Here is a 23107-nt window from a genome sequence, read left to right on the forward strand (position 1 = left end):
GTCCTAAATAGTTAAAATAGTTTCTTGAACTGTGAATCTTGCATTCATATGATTTAGGATTACTTTTAATCCTATAAAATATTTAATGCTCACAAACTTTATTTAAACCAAGTAGAGTTGTCAAAAGTTCATGGCAGAAATTTAATATACAAGTCAAATGTTAAGTATATTTTTAAAAAAAGCATGGAATACAGAAATCCAAAATCCACCAAAAAATCCATGGTCATCATCTGAGTCCATGTGACTAAATACCTAGAGATTGAAGGGGAGCCAGGCATCCTGTGGACAGCCCATCACAGGCACTTAACCACCTGGTCCTGAGAGTCCCGGACCCCATGGAAGCAGGGAATGGGCTCCATAATGAGGGTACCAAGGCCTGCCACAGTGTCGGACCCCAGAGGGAAGGGTTGAAGTGGTGTTGGTGAAAACATACAAAAAGCAATCGTCATTCAGGTCCCTTTAAATAGTAGAAGACCTTTAAAAGCTTGGTACTGTGGTGTTGGGTAATTTAAAATTTGTCCTTGTGGTGTTTATAGGCACAGACTATGGGCACTTGGCCTAGACTCGAAGCTGCCTTATTTGTGTCAGAGGTACATATGTAAGTCAAAGATATTCTATCCTGCTCTGGCAAAGCAGTCTTGGGCAGCAGTCTGGGTTCCAAAAACTGCCACTGTCTGCTCAGAATAGTGATATATAGGACGAACACTGGGGCATCAGGAGGCAAAGGTAGAAAGCCCAGTAGGTTATTTGTGCCACAGAGGTGACTGCTTCAAAACTCTGGGCATTCTCAGCTGAAAGGAAAGTAGAGCTAGGCACAAGAGAGGCCATGAAGGAGGACTGCTTGAGTCCAAGAGTTTTTTCCAACTTTGGGAACATAACAAGTTTCTTTATCTGAAAACAATAAAACAAACATCCACATAAATAATTAAATAATTAAAGCAGAATACCCTGCGCCTCTCTATTTTAATCCTAGGCTGAAGCAGGAGAGTCTACAGTTTGCACTCAGCCCTGGAATAAGAGGCAATCATTGCATCAAAAAAATCAGACCAACATATAAATTCTAATATGAATGTTAAGTTAACCAGATGTAATTTTGAATAAATTATAGCTGCCAAGGAGCTGGAGTCTGTATGGCTTCAGGGCTGATTAGATCTAGAAATCACATTTGGGATGTTTACACAGGGACGCAACTCCTAAAAGTAAAATCCTTTGGCTTACTATCTGGATCTAACTCCATTGGTCCATTGATGTTCCGTGTTCCTATCTCACCAACAAAGAGATTAGCAAATTCCCCCCAACTACAGTGCTGTTGTGGGTGGCATGATTCAAAGTGCAGCTTTGTCCTGCTGAGACCTCTGTAAACGTGTTCAAGGAATTCCTTGACCGGCTAGATGAGTCAGTGACCCATTGAATTCTAATACCTGGGTGAGACTTCAGTGGCTTCTCTAGGTGTGGATCTCAGACCCACAAAGGTCATGGCCTATCATTGCCTAGTCTCTGAATCTCCACCCACTTCCCAGCCAAAGTGCATGAAAATCCGACTCCAGACTCTAGAGCTGAGAAGGTGTTTCTCAGTCAACCTTACAGCCCCTGAAGGTCTGAAGCCCTGGCCTCGGCTCACATTCTTACTGGCTTCTGTCAATCATCTATCTTCTGTCACCTGTATATGGCTAGTTTGGGGGAACTAAAGCTCTCACAGCTGGAACCTTAGGTGAGCAAGAAGGTGTTGTCTTTCCCTAACACAATTGCCCTAACTGAAGAGCTCTCTCCATGGCTTCTCTGGGTCACGTGAGAACCACGGAGAAAGCCCACCTGTGTCAGATCCACAGCCACGCACTCTTCTCACTGCCCCTGTGGGGAGCAGCCAGTTCGTGTCAACTCAGAAACATGTGATGCCGACCAGGAATCAAACAGTGATGACATCTGGATATTGTAGCATCCCTACGAGAGCCTTCAGAACTCAAAGGCACCCCCAGAAAAATTCCATTTTCATTTTAGAAAGCCCTGTGAGAGTGTTACTTTGAACCAGCAAGTTGTATCTGCTGACCAGACTAAATCCCTAGGAGGCTCTCAGCTGATGGAGACCTCCCTCTCTGATCCCCAGGAGAGAGCAGTCCCTGACAGCCAGGGGAGGGTCCACAAATAAGGCAGCCAGGTGAAGACCCTGAGTGGGAAGGAGACTCTTGTGATCCACAGTACAGCTGTGTGCAGAAGACAGAGGAGCAGCCCTGGTGATAATCAAGATGCTTTCTCTGGAAGGCAACTGACATCTCCTGAACGGGACCATTTGAGTTCCTTCAGTGGTCACAAGTCCTGGGATAAAGACCATCTAGTTACTTCTGTGTTTGAGCAGACCATCAAGAAGTATCGAGATGTCTGTTACTGGGGACCAGACCCTCAACTTAGACCGATGGCAACCAGAGGGTGAGCATTTCCCTGATGAGGGTCAGGTGGCAGCTCTCTTTTCTAGCCAGTTCCTCCATCCCAGTCAGGTCACATCCTCTGCCCACACTTCTTGTGGTTACAGGAAGAAGGTTACAATTAGTGACGCAACTTGTATGTGGTTCTTCCCCTTCCTAACGCTGTGACCCTTTATTCCAGTTCCTCATGTTGTAGTGACCCCTAACCATATGATTAGTTTTGTTGCTACCTTATAACTGTAATTCAGGAATCTTTTCCATGACGTGGCTCTGGGTCTTGAGGTCTGATTTGTCTTGAAGCTTTCCCTACAGAACCTGAAATAGTTTCTGGCGGTTGTCTTGGGCCAAAGGAGAATGTGAAGAAAATGAGGAGCCTCGGGAACACATGAGTAAGACCAGGATCCTCGGCTGCTTCCCTTTAGGAACCAAACCTCATGTCTAGGAGGATCCTCATTTTCTCCACATTCTTGCCAGTTTGAAGTCCTACGTCTGTATATGCTCAGATTGAGGGAGATGTTCCACAAAGTCTTCCCACGCCAGAGTCCATGTGAGACCCACGCTGGGGAGAAGATCTCCATGTGCCCTGAACTGGGGTAGCTGTAGAAATGAACACTCCTGCTTGGATATGCTTAGCACACAGAATAGAAGCCCCGCAGGGGGTGGGGCTACCCGTGTGTCACGTGCAAGAAAAGCTTTTCCAGACTGTTTTATCTCAAGTAAGTTTCAAAGTTGAGGCACGCTGTTTCTTTAAACAGGTGTCTTTAAACAGTAGAGGACTTTTAAAAGCTTGGTCCTGTGGTGTTGGGTATTTTCAAACTGGTCCTTGTGTTTATAGGCACAGACTATGGGCACCTGACATAGACTTGGAGCTGCATTACTTTTGTTACATATATAGTCAAGGATATTCAGTCCTGGTGAGGCAAAACAGTCTTGGGCAGGCAGCCTGGGTTTCCAAAAATGCCACTGTCTTCTCAGAATAGTGGTATGTGGGAGGAACACTGGGGGCATCAGGAGGCAGAGGTAGAAAGCCAAGAAGGTTGTTTGTGCTGCAGAGGGTGACAGCTTCAAAACTCCGGGCATTCTCAGCTGGAGTGAAAGTAGCGCTAGGAAATAGGGAGGCTCTGGAGGAGGATTGCTTGAGTCCAGGAGTTTTTACCAACCTGGGGAACATAACAAGGTCCTTTGTTCAAATATAATAGAGAAATAACAAGGTAAATAAGTAAACAAAATACAGTACCTGGTGACTCTTCTCCGTAATCCTAGGCTGAAGCAGGAACGTCCAGAATTTGCTTTGAGCCAGGCCTAAAGATGGAGTCCCTTTATCAAAAATCAGATCAACAAACAAATAAAAAATCGATTGTCAATGCTAAAGTAACCCAAAAGAATTTTCAATATTTTATACCAGAAGTAATTTTGAGGGGCTGGAGAGATGGCTCAGTGGTTAAGAGCATTGCCTGCTCTTCCAAAAGGTCCTGAGTTCAATTCCCAGCAACCACATGGTGGCTCACAACCATCTGTAACGAGGTCTGGTGCCCTCTTCTGGCCTGCAGACATACACACAGACAGAACAATGTATACATAATAAATAAATAAATATTTTTAAAAAAAAGTGTCACAGAAGTAATTTTGATTAAATTTCAGCTCCCGAGAAGCTGGAGTCTGTATGGCACTGGAGCTGGTTAAATCTAGAAATCACATTCTGGGTGTTTACACAGCGACTCAACTCCTAAGAGAAAAATCCTTCGGCTTAGGTCTAGATCTGCTAATTCCACTGGCCCAGAGACGTTCAGTGTCCCTACCTCACCAAAGAAGAAATCCATCAGGAAAGCGCCCCAGCTACAGTGATGGTATGGGTGGAGTGAGTCAAAGTGCAGTTTCCGGTTTCTGGGACTTACAGAAATGGCTCCAAGGAATCTTTGCTCTTTTGCCAAATGATTCACCCACTTAATTCTAAGTGCCCGGGAGAAGAAGCTTATCTGGGGACTCTGGGTGTGACTCTCCACACCAACACAGGTCCTGGCCTACCATGACCTTCAGGCTAGACTCTGAAGTCCTACCCACATCCCAGCCAGGAGTCTAAAAGTAGACTCCAGATTCTGGAGCTGGGTGGCTTTCTCCACGTCAACCTCACTCACAGCTCCTGAAGATCTGAAGCCCTGGCCTCAGCTCAGATTTCCAGCTACGGGCAACCACCTAGCTTCTCTCTGTTTCCTGTTTATGGCTAAACTTGAGGAACTAAAGCTCTCACAACTGAGACCTTAGGTTAGCAAGAAGATGTTCTCCTTCCACAACACAACTGCGGTAACTAAAGAGTCCCTCGGTGACTTCTCTGGGTCACACGAGAACCATGGAGAAAGCCCCCTGAGTCAGCTCCACAGCCACACACTCCTCTTGTTCTCCCTGTGGGGACCAGCTTATCTCATCTCAGAGCCATGTAAAACCTACGAGAAATCCCAGAGTGATGATATCTGGATAGTGTAGCACTCTGGGACATCCTTTATTAAGACCTCAAGAGCACACCATAGATAATCCATTGATTTCCAATTTAGAGAACTAAGTAAGAGTGTTGCTTTGAACAAGCAAGTTGCATCTGCTAACAGACTAAATCCAAAGGAGGCTCTCAGCTGACAGAGCTGACACACCCCCCTGAGACCTCCCTCGCCGATTTCCAGAAGACGGCAGTCCCTGACAGCAAGGAGACAGTCAGCAGTCAAGTCAGCCAAAAGAGACTGTGCTCGCTAACGAGAATCCTGCGATCCATAATACATCCATTTATATGGGAGTAAGAGAACCAGTCAGTGATAACCATGTTGCTGGCTGTGGAGGACAGCTTGCCGTTCACGAACAGGCATATGTGATATCCTCTAGCGGGGAACAGTACTGACGACAATCCAGTTACTTCTGTGCTTGACTTACTAGATCTTCAGCTACAATCAGACGACAAACAGCGTAAGGGGAGAGGGTCCAGGTGAGAGTTCCCTGCAGTATGGGGCTCAGATGACAAACCACATTGGTGACCTGACCTGACCCACTATGGAGACCATAACACAGCCAAGAGTGGTGTCAGCCCCTGTGAGAGCCGGAGAGCAATTGGTGATGAGACTCTGTTGGAGTCAGATGACAACCACTCTCTCTGAACAACCACTTCATGAGAGGAAGATGCACCCTACAGTAGTGAAACAACTGCTCACTGTGGTCAGTGACAAACTCTGTAGGTCAGGATGTCTGTAGAGGGCAGACGGCAGCCCCCAGTGTGAAGAAAACCAAAATCCTCTGACAAGTTCCTTCAGTAACTAGACTCATTTACTATGAGTTGAAAAATAAAGTTCTGTTTAGGAAGAATTAAGTTTAGTAAGGAAGATATTGCTTGTGAACAGTCAGGGCCCAGCGCTTGGTCAATCTTGTCCTTGGACTCTTCCATGTACCTTGGAATGATATGATCTTGCAAAGGTCTCGTTGCTAAAATGGCTGAGAGACACTTAAGGAAATGTTCAACATCCTTAGTCATCAGAGAAATGTAAATCAAAACAAATCTGAGATTCCATCTTATACCTGTAAGAATGGCCCAGATCAAAAATACTGATGACAACTTATGCTGGAGAGGTTGTGGGAAAAAGGGAACACTTCTGCATTGCTGGTGGGAATGTAAGCTGGTACAGCCTCTTTGGATGTCAGTGTGGTGATTTCTCAGAAAATTAGGAGACAACCTTCCTCAAGACCCAGTAATACCACTTTTGGGTATATATCCAAAGGATGCTCAATTGTGCCACAAGGACATGTGCTCAACTATGTTCATAGCAGCATTGTTTGTCATAGACAGAACCTGGAAACAACCTAAATGCTCCTTGGCCAAAGAATGGATGAGGAAAATGTGGTACTAAACAACAGAAAAAAATAACGACAGCTTGAATTTTGCAGGAAAATGGATGGAGCTAGAAAACATTTTGAGTGAGGTAACCCAGATACAGAAAGACAGTTATCAGATGTACTCACTCATAAGTGATTTTTAAACATAAAGCAAAGAAAACCAGCCTACAGACCACAATCCCAGAGAACTTAGACAACAATGCAGACACTAAGAGAGATTTACATAGATATAATCTATATGGGAAGTAGAAAAAGACAAGATCTCCTGAGTAAATTGGGAGCATGGGGACCTTGGGAGAGGGTTGAAGTGGGGAGGGGAGAGACAGGGAGGGGAGCAGAGAAAAATGTAGAGCTCAATAAATATCAATAAAAAAAGAAAAGAAACAAAAGATTAAAGGTGTGTTCCATAGCTCTAAAGTGAATCCTTTAATTTGCCTTTTGTTTAAAATAAAGATGTTATTGGTGAAATTTGCATATCTCCTATTAAATTTGAACAATACAAATATTCAAACGTGAGAAAGTATTATAATAAAATAATATAGGCCCAATTTCTCTTCCCTCTTTTTTGGACTGAAATTCTGCCATTCTTTTTCAGTGGATGATGATAATTGGTTGCTCTGTCAGGCAACCTCCTATGGTTCGAGGAAGCTGTTCTATCTACTGCAGTTTGTCTGTAGTTGAGAAATAGGCAGAAGTAACCCTGTTTCACATAAGTTGTGTCTGGAGATGTATGGTCACATGACCAGCAGAGGAAAAGATGTTACTAACTCTGTCAACAGCATTGTCTCATTGAGACAATCTTGTGAGGTCACTTTGGTCCTTTATGACTTATTTTATCTATTCATAAATATCAAAAGTCAGATTTACATTTGCTCCTCAAATCCTCGACTACGATATTTTTGCATGTGTTCTTGTATTTACATTTGCACATGCATGTGTTCTGCATGCTCCCATATGGTTTAACCTACAAAATCTACATATGTCTCAGCTGATGCATATTGTTAAGTGGAGGGAGGGGCTCAATCCCTGTGTCAAGAAGATTGGTTAGTGTGTCTCCAGACATTTCTTTTTCCCATTAGAAGGATAGTTTGTTTGAGATTTTCAGCTGGGATGTCTGAGTGCTCTTGGTACTGTACTATATATAGATCAAAGTAAAACCAGCTAACTCCCAACTACTGTGATATGGATCTAAGGCACAGGGTGTGGCCAACCAAGGGCGGGTCCCTGAAGCCCTGCCCACTTCCTACTGAGCTTTCTATAAGAAGACTCCAGATTCTAGAGCTGAGTACCTTTCTCCCAGGCCACTTTTACCACAGTTCGTGGAGGTCTGATGCTCTGGCCTCCAGCTCACATTCTGGAGCTGCTTGGGTCTAACACTTAGCCACTGTCTGTCTTCATTTGACTACTTTTAAGGACGTCAGAACCAAAAACATAGTTCGGCAACATGGTCTCCATTCTCCAAACAATTGAGGAACTTCACAAGTTCCTCGGGGTCATCTCAGGACCATGTTAAGTTCAGGGGAAAAACTCGAGGTGATTCTCAGTCAGGGCCCTGCAATCCCAGGACTGCCCCTGTGGAGACTGTCCTGTGTCAACTCAGAGCCAAGTGGTGCCTACCAGGAATCAAACAATGTTGATGCCTGCATATTGTAGCACCACAGGGACTGCCTTTACCCAGAACTTAGCAGCACTCCCCAGAAAAGATATCAATTTCCCTTTTATAGCCAGGCCCTCCATCTCTGTCAGATGATAACTTCTTTTTCTGATCATACTTCTTGCTGGGCTCAGGAGAGGATCAATTGGTGACATGCCCTTCTATGGTGATCAAGTAAAAGTCCCTAAATAATCCTGGCTGTGTCTGAGAATCAGATGAGATACCCCAGTATTGCCCAGATAAACCACCATGGTACCCTCCCATCCTCAGAATGTCTGCACAGGTCAGAGGTCAGCACTCAGTGGTGAAGAAGCCTGTGACCCTCAGGCATTTTCAGGTCCATCCCCAGTTCCTTCCCTTTCTCCTTTCCCCCCAAGAGAACCTCTAGAAGGCACTTGAGTTTCCCCTTCCAGAGACAGAGTCCACAGGAGAAGGCAGACCTCAAAGGCAGAAACCCTGTGTTGCATAGCAATCCTCCCAGTTTGAAACCCTACAGTTTGTGGGAAACTTTACAAGTCTTTCCACTTCAGAAACCATAGGAGGACACAGGCCTAGGGGAGAAGTCTTCTGTGTGCGTTAGTTCAGGATGCCCATGGATTATCTCAGCAGGCACAGGAGAAAGCACAGTGGGAGCCTTGCTTTGCAAGTGCAACAAATCCCTTTCCAGATGTTATTACCTCCAGCAGCATATGACTGCGCATACTGTAGCTTCATGCACCACTGGAACTCACTGTCCACAACATCATCTTCCCAATCACATTTTATTCTTCCCGCCCACAACTTTGAGAACCCCTACTACAATGCTACTGTGACCTAATCAAAATTTTAAATCTGTGATCTAAGAATGGATTACTTTACCTGAGGACATGTTTGCATGTCTTTCTCGCGCCATGATTGTTTTCTCCAAGCATCTTCAAGAATGAGGAAACACACCCTCAGGTCTCTTCTCTCTGTGATTTTGGCTCTCCCTTGGTATTTCCCAAACTATTTAAGGATTTCTTAAATCTGAGCAGAGATAACACAACTACTTCTGATTAAAAGTGCCAGGAGTATGCTCAGGATTCAGTGGAAGCTTGGTTTTAGTGTCCTCCAATGTGGCAAAAAGGTCTGGCTGAACCCCAGTGAAAACTGTGAAATCTTCAACCCCAACTCCAGCCAGCAGACCCGGAGCTGATCAAAGACGGGCTGATGATTCAGAAGCCCATAACTGTTCCTTCACAGGCTGGATACCAGAAAAGCCCCTCGGCTGGGTGCAACAGCAGGTATCTGTGCATAGGGAAAAGGAAGGGTGCCGCCAATATTTGAGTACCCAAGAATGTAGCTTGGACGAAGACTCAAATTCTGAGTCAACTTTCTCAGGAGATGTTGTGAATCTAAACTTGACATATAACACGGTCTGAACCTGAAGGTCCAGAAGACAGTGTTAAAAAGCAATAGGATTCTCATGGAACCCACGTTCAGGCTTAAGGCAGCCAAGGTCAGCAAGAAGCTGCTGTCTAAGCTGAGACTCACAAGTCAACACAAGGAAACACAGCACAAACACCTGGAGGAATGCCTCCAGGCCAAGAAGGAGGAGATCAAGAGACTTCCAAAGGGAGAAGAACCCAAGACATAAAGCCCCTCTTGCCTCTGTACCTACGGGCCTCAGTGTGGCCTCGCACACAACGTCATTAAAGTAAAACTAGTCTTCCAAAGAACACCCGCTGGCTAACTGAATGGCAGTCGCACAAATCCCTTGGGACCTGGAGGGAAACCGGAGATCTCGACTCTTCATCCCAGTTGGTTGCTTGCGGCAGGTCATGTGGGCAGTACCTCAGACTTACCTGTTGTTGCAAATGGTTCCACCACAGATACTCTGCAGAACACTTAATCAAAGTGTGCCCATAAAGCCCCAAGTAATACGGCTTAACAATCGTTAGTAATGAAAGAAACTTCAGAAAATGTGCCACAAACTGATTAAGGAAATGGAGAGAGTCATTCAGAGAGCAGATTAAGGGAGTTAATTATGCGCAGCTTGACTGAGCAGAAACTGAAAGGAGAGCTAATGGGCTCTTTGATATTATTTGAAGACACTAAATGTCAAGGAGAAAGGATGTTTTGTGGGATACAATGACGTGCTGTTGAGGAACGAGGCTGAGTTGAGAATGGGGGTGTGTGAGTGAAGTGTGATGAACGCTTTGAAAATGAAATTTATGTAACTGCGAAGTAGTCTTTCCAGTATTAAATGTGATCCCTTCTTAAAAATATACCAATTTTTGGTTGTAATACCTGTTGTTCTAAACAACGGATTTCTTTAGTGTTTATTAACTTCCAACTTGAGCAGCCTTCAACTTCAGCAAGAGCCCACTCTGTTCCCAAGTGCTTCTGCGATTATATATCCCACGAAGTCCTGCGTCACCTCGTATAGTACAAGGCTGGAGAATGACTCTTTTCCTGTTGTTTTTTTGAGACAGGGTTTTTCTGTGTAGCCATGGCTATCCTGAAACTCGTTCTGTAGACAGGCTGGCCTTGAACGCAGAGACCCACCCCCCACACACACACCTTTGCCTCCTGAGTGCTGGGATAAAGGTGTGCACCACCACCATTCAGCTTTTCTTATTTTAACTATTTTTTTTTTTATGCAGTAGAGTCTGACCACAGTTTCTCCTCCCTCATCTCCTCACAGATCTTCCCCACCTTTCTACCCATTCAACTCCACATCTTTTTTCTCTTTCTCTTTAGGAAACAAACAGGTAAATTAAAAAAAATAAACAAACAATAAAACAAAACAAACAAACAAAGAAAAGCAAAACAAAACAAAGAAAAAGCACAAGAAATACATATACAATAACAAAGAAACACAAAGTGGAAAAGCATAATATAAAAGCAAGGAGCAAGAAGATTTAAAAAAAAAAAGTCAAAAATACTCACACAAAGGCATTGAGTTAAATTTGTTTGGGCCATCCACTGCTGGGCATGGGACCTGCCCTCAATTGTGGTTTCCACACCTAGTGAGACTCCGGTGGAGAAAACTATTTTTTTCTTTGCAAGTAGTCAGTTGGAGATAGCTTCTTGCTTAGGGATGGGGGCGCTTGCCCGCTTCCCCTTTTTGGCTCTGCTGCCCTATCTGGCTTGAATGTGGGTAGGCCCTATGAGTGCTGCCACAGGCTCTGTGAGTTCATATGGACATCAGCCTCATCGCGTCTGGAAGGCTCTGTCTCCTTGGTATTGTCCATCTCCTCTGGCGCTAATAATCTGTCTAAGTCATCGTCTGCATATTTCCTTGAGTCCTGAGGGGAAAGATTTGTTGAAGACATCCCACTTAGGATTGAGTGTTCCAAAGTCTCTCATTCTCCTTCCATTGTCCTTTTGTGAATCTCCGTATTAGTTCCCACCTGCTCTGAAGACAAATTCATGGTGCTGGCTGGGTGAGATGCTGATCTATGGGTATAGCAGAATGAGGTTAGAAGTCATTTTATTGCTATGTTTCTTCCCTGGAACAATGGTACTTGGCTCTCCCTAGGCCCATGGCCTGCCTAGTCTCAGGTTCTTGGCTATCTGAGCAGTGTCAGGCATTGTACCCATCACATGCAGTGGGCCTTAAATATAATTAGACAGTATTTGGTTATTCCCATACCTTTTATGCCACCATTACACCTGTATATTAGGCAGACAGGTTGCTGTTGTAGATCACGGGTTATGTAGCTGGTTGGTGGTAACTTTCACTTTTCTGGTAGCATATAAATTACCTTTTAGTACCATGAACACTAATCAGTAGGGGTAAAGGCTGCAGTAAAGCACCGGCTAGACTTCTCCGGATTCAGTGAGAGATGTAAGTGTTGTCTTCAGCCATAGGGTATCAGTATCACTTTGTGAAGAGTAACCAATCCATGGGCACCCTTGGGACAACAGCTCAATTAGGTGTAATCCATTTCTGAAACTGGAGGTAGCAGAAGGTATTTAGTTGGGGGCATTGTTGCCCTGTTATTTGGAGGTTCCATTTAGATTTCTTTCATATGTGTGTATATTTTAAGAAGCTTCTACTCTAGCGGGTTTCCACATGACCACTCAAATGGTCCTAAGTGTTAGCTGTCCCTTCCCATCTCCACTTCTCTCTCTTTAGCCATTTAACGCTCTCATTCCAGTCTTCTCCCCCCCCCCCGTCTCTCTACAACTATATATTCTATTTCCCCTTTCTCTGGGGATCCTTCCCTCTTCACCAGTCCTTTGCTCTATACCTAACCTCTGTGGTTATAAAGATTGTAGCATGTTTATCAAAGGCTTCAAAGTTATCTTTTGGGGTCTGTGTTATTTCACTCAAGATTTTTTTTTCTATCACCATCAATTTACCTGTGAATTTCATACTTTTGTTTTTTTAACAGCTGAATAGCACTCCACCCATGTAAATGTACCATAGTCTCATTATCCATCCATCTATTGCTGGACATCTAGGTTGTTTCCAGTTTCTAGCTATTATAAATAGAAGAGCAATGAACATGGTTGAGCAAGTGTCTCTGTAGTAAGATGTAGAGTACTTTGGGGATATGCTGGAGAAGGATATAGCTTGATCTTGGGATAGATAGAGTTCTGAGGAACCACCACGCTGGTTTCCATGGTGGTTGTGCTAGTTTGCACTCCAAATAGCAATAGGCGATCGTTCCCTTTACTCCACATCCTCAGTAGTCTGAGCTGTCGTTTGTTTTATTGATCTTTGCCATTCTGTTTGGTATAAAATAAAATCTCAAAGTAGTAGAAATGTATTTCCCTCATAACAAAGGATATTGAACTTTGCTTTAAATGTTTCTCAGCCATGTGTGTTTCATCTTTTGAGAACTCTCTGTTTAGTTCTGTTCCTCATATTTATATTATTTTATTTCTTTTCTTGACATCCAGTTTTTTCAGTTCTTTATAAATTTTAGGTGTTAACCCTCTACTAGATGTACAATTGGTAAAGATCTTTCCCCTTTCTGTACCCTGCTGCTTTGTTAAAATGATGGTGTCCTTTGCCATACAAAAGCTTTTCAGTTTCATGAGGTCCCATTTTTTATCAATTGTTCTTCTGAGTGCCTGTGCCAATGGCGTCCTGTTCTTTTCCTGTGCCAACAAGTTCAAGACTATTTTCCACCCTCTCTTCTATCAGGTTCAGTGTGTTATGACAAAGGCTTAGTTTTGCGCAGTGTGATAAATATAGATCTATTTGCATTGTTCTATATTCAGACACTCAGTTTGAGTAGCACAATTTGTAGAAGATGCCGTCTGTCTTTTTTTTTTTTTTTGCAGTGTGTGTTTCTGGCTTTTTTTTTGTAAATGATTAAATGTCCATAGGTGTATGGACTTAAGTCTGGGTCTTCAATTTGATTCATTTGATCAATATGTCTGTTTACATTCTAATACCATGATGGTTGTATTTCTATAGCTCTATAGTACAATTTGAAATTGAAGCTTAGCCTTTTGGTGTCCACAAAGGAATGTTGGTAGTGATACTTCCATTATGTCTCTAATTATTCATGGAGAATGGCAACGATATGGTTTCACTGGCACATTTCTGAGAACAATGGAAGCTCTTTGATGAGCCCATGACATCTCGATCATTCTACATCATGGTGTTTGCATTTTCTGAGAATGTGATTACAACTGCACAGGAAACCGGTGTCCCAGCATTACCAAGCAAGCCCCCAAATCCTTATGATACTAATAATAGACCAAAGAACATACTTTGAGAAACTGAACAAGTAAGATGAACTTAAATCATCATTTTGACAAAACCAACTGGTATCAGAACTTAGGTGCTTGTCAACAGTGTAAATGTCAGACTCAGAGTAAAAGAGAAAGCTTAATAAACTTGAGTAAGACTCAAAATATAACCATGGGGCAAAATTGGCAAATATTCAAACACTATTCCTGAAATAGCTTTACTTCACACTAGTAATATGAGAAAAGCTAACATAACACTGAAAACAAATTGGAGGGGCTTGTTTCTGTCAAGGTGTCCAAGGGTGCTCACAAAGGGATCTTGACTTGGAGACAATGTTTACCTCATAGTTCTGTGGTTTGGGTACTCTGGCTATCTTAGCCAGCATTTGGGGGTTTTAAATGGTCAGTGTAGGCAGGATCTTGTGTTACAGCAGGTGCTTAGGGTGGAACTTGTGAAATTTCCTTCTCTTCTTTGTCAACTTCCTGAGTCATTGTCATTACATGTCTGTCCTGGCTGTTGTATGTCACCTTGACAGCAGCTAGAGTCATTTGGGAAGGGGGACTCTCAATTGAGAAAATGTCTCTACAAGGTCAGAATGTAGGCAAACCTGTAAGGCATTTTCCTTCCTCCTCCTCCTCTTTCTCTTCCTCCTCCTCCTCCTCCTTCTCCTCCTTCTCCTTCTTCTGTTTTAAATTTACCTACATTTGTGCACTTTATTCTTTCAGTAAATGACAGTGACCACCATAAACCATGGACTTTGACATGTCTTTCAGACATAGTTATCAAAATTAGGTATTCTTTACATAAATAGAAAGCCAAAATACAAGTTTGATGAGCTGACACTGCATCTCACCAACTGCAGCACTTGGGAGAGCAGATTCTGCATCTTGCCTGGGCAAAACAGTAGAGTTGACCCTGGTGGTGTGGATGCAGGTGAGCCAGTCCTGAGGGCATGGGAGCAGGAGAACTGCCCCCCCCCCTTGCTGCAGGCTGCAGTGGGTGAACTAGCTAGGGCAGTGCTGGAGAGCTTGGCCTGTTGGTGTCGATAAGGGAATGTTGGCAGGCTGACCACTCAGCTGCCACCTAGGCTCAGAACCAGAGCTATGAGGTGGCCCACCCCAACATCTACCTCATTCATGAACTACTGGAGCATGGGAAAGGACCCGACCTGCAGATCCAAAGTTACAGAACCTCCATGACACAAGGCAACAATTAGATATTCAAGAGGAATCCCAGTGAGGGCCCAGGACTGAGGGTGAAGCAGAAACCAGTAGCCTCAAACAAGACTGATGACTCATTGCAATGAGCACTTATAAGTAAAGACGTATGGACTGATTCATTCTGTCACAGTACAGCTTCCACGCTGAGGCTTTATTTTTCTGGATGTTTGTTAGTTTGATTGTTTGTTTTGTTTGGAATTTTGTTTTGTTTTGCAGGGGAGGTTGCAAGGGTGGAGGATGGATATGAAGGGATGGGCAGATGGATGGTATCAGGATTCATGATGTGAAACCCATGAAAAAAAATCAATTAAAAAAAAGAAATGCTGGGGACTCAGAATGTAGCTTAGTGAGAGAGAACTTTCCTAAATAGCAACTGCAGTGTTCTGTGTGGGAGAGAAGGAAGAAAAGAAAGAAAGAGGGGAAAAAAAGGGAGGGAGGGAGAAAGGAAGGAAGGAAGGAAGGAAGGAAGGAAGGAAAGGGAGAGAGGGAGGGAGGAAGAGAAAGAGGAAGAGGAAGGCAGGGCAAGGGAAAACTTTCTAGTAAGGCATTTTCTTAATTAGTGATGAATGTTGTAGGACCCAGCCCATTTTGGGAGGTGCCACCTCTGTATAGGTGGTTTGGGTTCTGTGGGAAAGCAGGTTGAGCCAGGCAGTAGTGACGCATGCCTTTAATTCCAGCACTTGGAAGGCAGAGACAGTTGGATCTCTGTGAGTTTGAGGCCAGTCTGGTCTACAGAGGGAGTTCTAGGACAGCCAGAGCTGTTACACAGAGAAATTTTGTCTCAAACAACTAAAAAAAAAAAAAAAAAAAAAAAGGGAGGCAGCACACCTCCACGGCCTGGGCTTTAGTTCCTGCCTCTAGGTTCCTGTTTGAGCTCCTGTCCTGACTGCCTTGAATGAAGACCCGTTGTGTGAGAGAGTAAGTGAAGAGAGCCTTCCCAACCTGCTCTTGGCCGAGGTGTTTATCACAGCAACAGAAAGCCCACAGTGAGATCACTTCCGTCATGTGAGCAGATTTCTTTTAACCTAGTACTTCTTCTTTTCCCTCCACTAACATTAGTTTGCCTTCAAGGGGGAGGATCTTAATACTAGCATAAACCTAATGTGTGGCCAAATTAAAAATACATTGTCATCAAGAGAAAAAGTGCATATTCATACTAAATAAGGCACAACCACATGGAACCACACAGCAAGGGAAGACAGCAAGATAGGGAGAAAGTAAATCCAAACACCCAAGTCCTCCTAAAGTGTTAAAGAAGTAGCCATAATCTATCAAAGCTCTGGCGTCCTAAAGAATCATTAAAACTGTTAAAATGTTGTGTGCGTGGGGTGGGGGATATCTCTTAAAACGCAGATTAGGCCACTATGAGATTTCTCAACAAAGTAATAGAAGTAGAACCCAATGTGTTTTCAAAACAATGCAATATTTTCTAACAGAAAATCCTGAACTTAGTTCCTCCCAAGGGTAAACACAGTGATTTTCTGACAATGAAAAGGGAAAGAAAAACAAAAGTCCAAAAAAAAGTATGAAACAAATTGCAAAAGAGAAGTGGCATATCTTTACCTATTAATCATCAATCTTAAATTTAGATAGATTATATTTCCCAGTAAAAATATGTGGAGGGGATTAATGAAAAATACTTCAAGATTCAATTATCTGACTGTTCACAAGTGATTGAAAAAGGCAAGCAGAAACTGAGAAAGAGCAATGGTGTCTATTCTTAGATGAGACATAAATTAAGTTATAAAGGGTTACAAAGAAAGTCAGTACATAATAATAGACAGCAATAGGAGAAATTGAAAATGGTATATCAGACCAGGTCCAAAGAGAAAAGAGTGGTTTATGCCTTTAATGCCTCAGAGACATGTGTATCTTTGTGAGTTTGACGCCAGCTAGGCAACATAGTGAAACTCCTCTGCCCCCTCCCACTATATATTCATATGTGTTTGTGTGTGTGTGCATAAACAACATGCTACTCAAAAATCAATAACTAAGAAATAAAAGTATCTTGTAATGACAATAGAAACATAATATACAAGCATTTGTATATACTGTGAAGTCAGTCCTAAGAGGGGAGTTTATAATAAAAAATTCATATTTCAAAAAAAGAAAGAAGTATATAAGCAATATAATTCAAGGAACTAGGAAAAAAAGAAAAAAATAAGTATGAAATTAATAGAAAGAAGCAAAAAACAAAGATTAGAGCTGAAGTAAATGAGACAGAAACAGACAATCCGTGAACACTAAGCACTTTTAATAAAGTTGAATGATGAGTACAGAGAAAAGGTCTCTGCAGAAGTTGGAGAGAAGAGATTGCTGATGCTGTGGTTATAGAAAGGTTCATAAAACAGTCATCCACTAACAAACTGGCTAATCAGACAAAGTGAAAAGACCCCTCAAACACACAAGCCGCCGACACCAAATCATGTGTAAATGGAAAATCTGAGCAAACTAATAACAAGAAAGAGACGGAATGGGTAATAAAAATCCTCAAATAAGTAAACCCCAGAGCTGCTCAGCAGTAAAGCTGAAGTCTGCCAAATACTTAGGAAAGAGTTACAGAAATTGTTCTCAAACACTTGTAAAGACAGTGAATTGGAGGGTAGTTCCTAAGCCAATTGTATGAGGCCAGCATTGCTCTGATACCAAAGACAGATAAGAATAGAATAGTATAAGAAAAAAGTATAGACCCATTGTTTTGAAGAATATAGATTCAAAAATCTAAAACACCAGGCTCAATAAATCTTATCTAGAATCCCAGGCTTAGGTAAGTTGTTTCAGAATTCGAGGTTAACCATGAACTTTAAGCTCAGACCTCTTTAGAGGTAGACCATGTAGCAAAAAAAAACCAGATCGACCAGAAAAAAAACTACAGACATTTAAAGAGTCATTCCTTAGATCAAGTGATATATTCTAGGCATGTAAGGACAGTTCAACACATGCAAATCAATGAACGTGATATATCTCATTAAAAAAAACCCAAGAGATTAAGGAGATCATATTATCATTCAACAGAATATGGCATTCTTTTCGAGATTGACTTCTCGGTGGACTGGGTGTAGTGAGATTTACTTCAACACAAAGAAATGATCACATGACACTATCCGGGGTAACGTTATTTTCAGGGGTAAAATCTGACATCCTTTTTTATTTAAGATTAAGGATAAGACAAAGATGCTCATCCCCACCATTTCTTTTTAGCAGAGCCTCAGAAGTCCAAGTCTCAGAAGGCAAAAGACAGCGAATGAAAATAGAAGATTTTAAATTGCATTTATTTGTAGGTGACATAGTCATTTACACATATAACTCTAAGATGGCACCAAAAATTTGTAAAAGCAATAAATCCAATGTTTCAGGATACTGCATTAATAGTCATAGATCAAAAAAAAAAGTATGTGTGTGTGTGTGTGTGTGTACCTCTAAAGCAATCATGTTTTAAAAAGCAACAGAAATTGCTCAGGTAAAAAAAAAAACCAAAAAACCCTATATACTAAAAACTACAAAATACCAATTAAAGAAATTAAACAAAATGAATAAATAAAAAGCTACCCTGTGTTCAATGGTCATAAGAATAAATGTTAAAGTGTCCATGCTACACAAGGGAATCCACAGAATTAGTACAGTGCATGTCAGAATTCCAATGTCACATTCCCACAGAAATAGAGAAAAGAGTCTTTAATGCCACACAGAACCACAGATGATCTTGAATGAAAGGGCCATGAGCAAAAGAACGAGACAGGAGGCACTACACTTTCTGATGCACAAAAGGTATTCATCAGTGGCTGTAACAAAATGCATACCACTGGTGTAAAGATAGAGAACCCATCTATAAACTCATTGATATAGGGTCAGCTGAGAGTTTCTAGCAACAGGGTTAAGAACACACAGGGCATGGGCTGTTGAATAAGCGTTGCTTGGAAAACTGAATGTTCACAAGTGGATGAGTGGAGTGAGGCCTTCATCCCACACCATATACAAACTCAACTAACACCATACACAAAAGCGCAACTCGAAACATACAGACTTCTAAAGAAGAATAAAAACTAAACCATGGCCATAAGGAAGCAAAGGGGAAGGGCTCTGTGGCACTGAACAGAGGTGATGATTTCTTCTGCTTGTACAGACACAAAAGTACAAGCAGCAAGACAAAACATGGACGAACAGACCAGGTGCGGTGAAACAGTTCTTTATTCCCAGTATCGAGGCAGTAGGAGCGAGGGCATCAATGTGAGCTGCAGGCCAGTCTAGTCTACATGAGTTCCAGAACAGCCAGGGTTGCATAGTGAGACCATGGTTCAAACAAAACCAAACCAAAGGTAAAACAAAGCAGGAAATGGGATACCACCAAATGAAATGCGTTTCTCCGTAGATTATGGCGAGGGGAAAAGATGTTTGAGAGGAGAAGGATTAGCAGGTGTAGGAAGGAGATGAGGCATGGATGAATAAGATTATGATGCAGTATATACAAGTTTAAACTTTTTAAAAGCCACCTGATGAAATAAATAGAAAAAGACCCCCCAAAAAATTGTAAAATGAAGACATGTAAATGGGCAATAATATGTACATAAAAATGTGTCCATCATCACTAATCACTGGAGAACCATAAATCAAAACCACAGCCAGCTGTCCACTACACCTGTTAGAATAGACCTCTTTCTTTAAAAAAAAGTGAAATACAGCTAGGCATATTGGCACATGTCTTTAACCCAGCACTGGGGAGGTAGAGGCAGGTAGATCTCCGTGAGTTCAAAGCCAGCCTGTTCTACAAAGTGAGTTCCAGGACAACCAGGATTATTAAACAGAGAAATCCTGTCTCAAAAACCAAAAATAAGTAAATAAAATAAAATACAAGGATTAGATTGAATGTGGATGCTATTACAGAAAACATTACAGAGTTTCAAGAAGAAGGAGAAGGAAGAGGAGGAGAAGGAAGAGGAGAAGGAAAAGGAGGAGGAGGAGGAGGAGGAAGAGGAGAAGGAAAAGGAGGAGGAGGAGGACAGAACTACTATAAGACTCAGCAATCATACTACCAAGCATATACCCAAAGAAGCTGAAACCAGTGTGGTGAGGGATTTCTATATTCTCATATTCAATATAGTATTATTCACCCTAACCTGAGTCATCAATCAATGAAGCAATCTAAAGATTTGCTAAAATATGAATGGGTAAAGAAAATGTGATATGTTATGTGTACACATAAATGTGCAACAAATAAATTGCTACTCAGCCTTCAAATGGGGGGTCCTGCCGCTTACATTGTGGAGAAATCTGGAGTCCCATTACACTGTGAGAAACAAACCAAGAGCAGAAAGCCCAATGCTGTGTGATTTCACTTACATGTGAAATCTTCTAACTTTGGACTCATAGGTGGAAGAAGAAGAAGGGCTGAAAATCAAATGAGTTAAGCTATGTGAAATATTTAAAGAAAGGCTGGCATAAGCTAGGTGCCGTCGAAGGTTTTTCTAGGTTGTACAGAGGTGAGAAATTATCTTTAGAAGTTGTCAAGGACAAATTCTCATGCAGTGATAGAGGAACAGCTGCAGTCCAGAGAGTGCCCATTCTAGTTGCGTCGTGGCATCTGATTGTAGCATTCATAAATTCCACCAGACTTTCCTCAGAAAAGATGGCGATGACCAACCTGAGTGAATGCAGGCGGAGGAACAGAAGATGGAAGGATTGGGTGTGTGGCTACTGGCCGGTTGATGGTATACAAATCTGCAGTGCATGACGGATGAGAAGTTGAATCCCGCCAGTGAGAGGTGGAGAGGAGGGATGAGAAAGTGGGTGTGTGTGAAATGAGCAATGCTCAATGACACAGAAGTCTGAAAATACCCTAGTGAGACCTGAAAAAATAAAAATAAAATCCCATTCTTTTCTTTGCTGTAGATACACTCTGTCTGGGCATGAAAAACTGTCTCTGTGCAGCTACAAATATGCCGTGTTTTCAAAAACACGGTTTTGCTTTTTAAAAGAACATGTACTTATTTCACACATCATTCAAGGTGTCACCTTATGTCTATGAAGGGGGCTTTTGCTAAAATATTCTTAATATAGGTAAATACATTTTATAAAGCCAATTATCAGAGGAGTCAAATTCAAGTATAAATGAAGCAACAAGTAAGAACATCAAACTAAGAGAGAATTCGATCAAAGAGGCCTAAGAACCTCCATCCCCCCGAACATCGTGAGAACCTTCACCCCCTCACAGTCTGAGACCCTTCATCCCCCCCCCCAAATCCTGAGAGTCTTCATCCCCTTAACATGCTGAGAGCCTTCATCCCCCCTCACAGTCTGAGACCCTTCATCCCCCCTCACATCCTGAGAGCCTTTATCTCCCCCACATCCTGAGAGCCTTCATCCCCCCTCACAGTCTGAGAACCATCATCCCCACCCCCCTCACATGCTGCCTTTTCGTATCTTCTTGAGTCTTCACAGCACGACACACCCACGGCCACTCTGCATCTGGCTTTTGCTGTTGACTTTTATGCTTATTTTTTTCATATCTACTCTCTTCTACTCAACTGTCATAAGCCCGACAGGAATAAGATTTGAAGATTTAAATAATCCAAGTCAGTGCCTACTTGTGGAACACACATGAAAAATTAGTGTTTGGGGGAGTACAGTCGTATAAAAATTAAGTGGTTTCCACTATGCTTTTTGTTTGAAAGGACTTTTCACACCAACCAGATGCCTACCCTAGCCTATTTCTACTTTTTTCACATAGGAACGTGTTCTTCTGAATTCTGCATTTGCCATTTTCTGGTTAAGTGACCTTGAAGGGATAGCGGAAACTTGCTATACCTGTTTTAACAGTTTAAAATGAACGATAGTCCGTCTATTGCATAAAATTAGTATTGGAATAAGAGAATTCATGGAAAGTGCTCTAGCCATCTTCAATAAATTGGACTGTTATTTATGACACTCAACATTATGTGTTCTTTGAATGTTTTTCTAAGAACAAAATTATTTTTATTACTGAATAGTGAAGTTTATGGGAAATATTAGGGGCATTTTCTTTGTTTGAAATACTATGTTACACACTGGTAAGTGAGATAGAAATGGCGTCTTTCTATACAGCTCAGAATCTAGTGGGTGATAAATGGAGGGCAATTATTGATTAATTACTATGATTATGTTTTACTTTTGACTCATTTACCACCGTGTATAGAGTCACAGATTCCTTTCTAAGAAAGACATTACTGCCCTTAAAGTATTTCAGAGTCTCTCTTTGACAGTCTTCTGCCACATCCTTATGTGGTTCTTGGTGACCATGAAGTGCATAGCTTCCTAGATCGTGTCCATGCCTCTAGCATTTTCTCCTTCCCTCTCTCCCTGCACAGCCACATTAATCTTCCTTAAACACTGCTTTCATCTCATCACTGCCCTGCCCAGTAACTCTAAATAGCTCGCACAATCCTCCTCCATCAAGTCCAGAAGACTCTGCTAACTTACAAGACTCCCTCCCTTTGTCCCCAGCCTAAGGAATCTTCTCAGATCACAGCAGCTGAGAGGAGGAAATCCATGGATTTTATTCCCATTTTCATAGAAATGGCTAACTTATGAATGTATAAGACTATACTAAAACATTATACTAATATTTAATGCAACTCATCTCAATTAAATCAAAGCTCTTAGAAATATTCCTATTTACAAATGAGAAGAAAGGGTATGCGTGATTAAGGACTTGAACATCTAAACTCTATCTGTTCCCCTCCAATTCCTGTTAATAACATGCTCTTCATTTGATCTCAAATATCTTTCTCAGTCTGTCAAAGCCACACACATGGATTTTCCCTATGATCTGACTGACCAAGTCCCACTTCTTAGAACTCTCTCTTCATTGATTTCCTTGGCCTTTGAACTGAGACTTCAGTCACCAATAGCACCCTCACACGTGCGTTACGGACATGCAATCTACAGATGCCAGTATTTTCACAGTCATCTCCTAGGTATCTCATTGTATTACTTCATACTCCCTCAGATGAACTTTGTAATTAGCAAGCATCAGGTGATGGTGTACTAGATGGCTATCAATAGGATTATTTGGCATCCTGAAGACTTGAGGTATTGATGAACACATCCAGGGATGAATGAAGGAACCTTAATTAAAAAATAGCGCTGTTTATGAGAGATATGAGAAATAGGACAGGATATACAGGCATGAAAGAAAATACAAAATAAATGAGGGGATAAGATTGCCTAGATGTGACTTAAGAGATGCAGCATAATGCTAGATAAGTTTGTTTCCTAACAGTCAAAGGTAGAAAAGGAA

At 42.0% G+C, this 23107-nt stretch overlaps 1 protein-coding gene across 2 annotated transcripts in view; it reads left to right on the forward strand.

The window, feature by feature from the left end:
• Window positions 1-23107, forward strand: part of Pde4b (phosphodiesterase 4B) — a 527196-nt gene that overhangs the window by 236858 nt on the left and 267231 nt on the right. The window lies entirely within an intron of this gene.

Source organism: Microtus ochrogaster, chromosome 10 (genome assembly GCF_000317375.1).
Source record: "Microtus ochrogaster isolate Prairie Vole_2 chromosome 10, MicOch1.0, whole genome shotgun sequence".
Lineage (NCBI taxonomy): Eukaryota > Metazoa > Chordata > Mammalia > Rodentia > Cricetidae > Microtus > Microtus ochrogaster.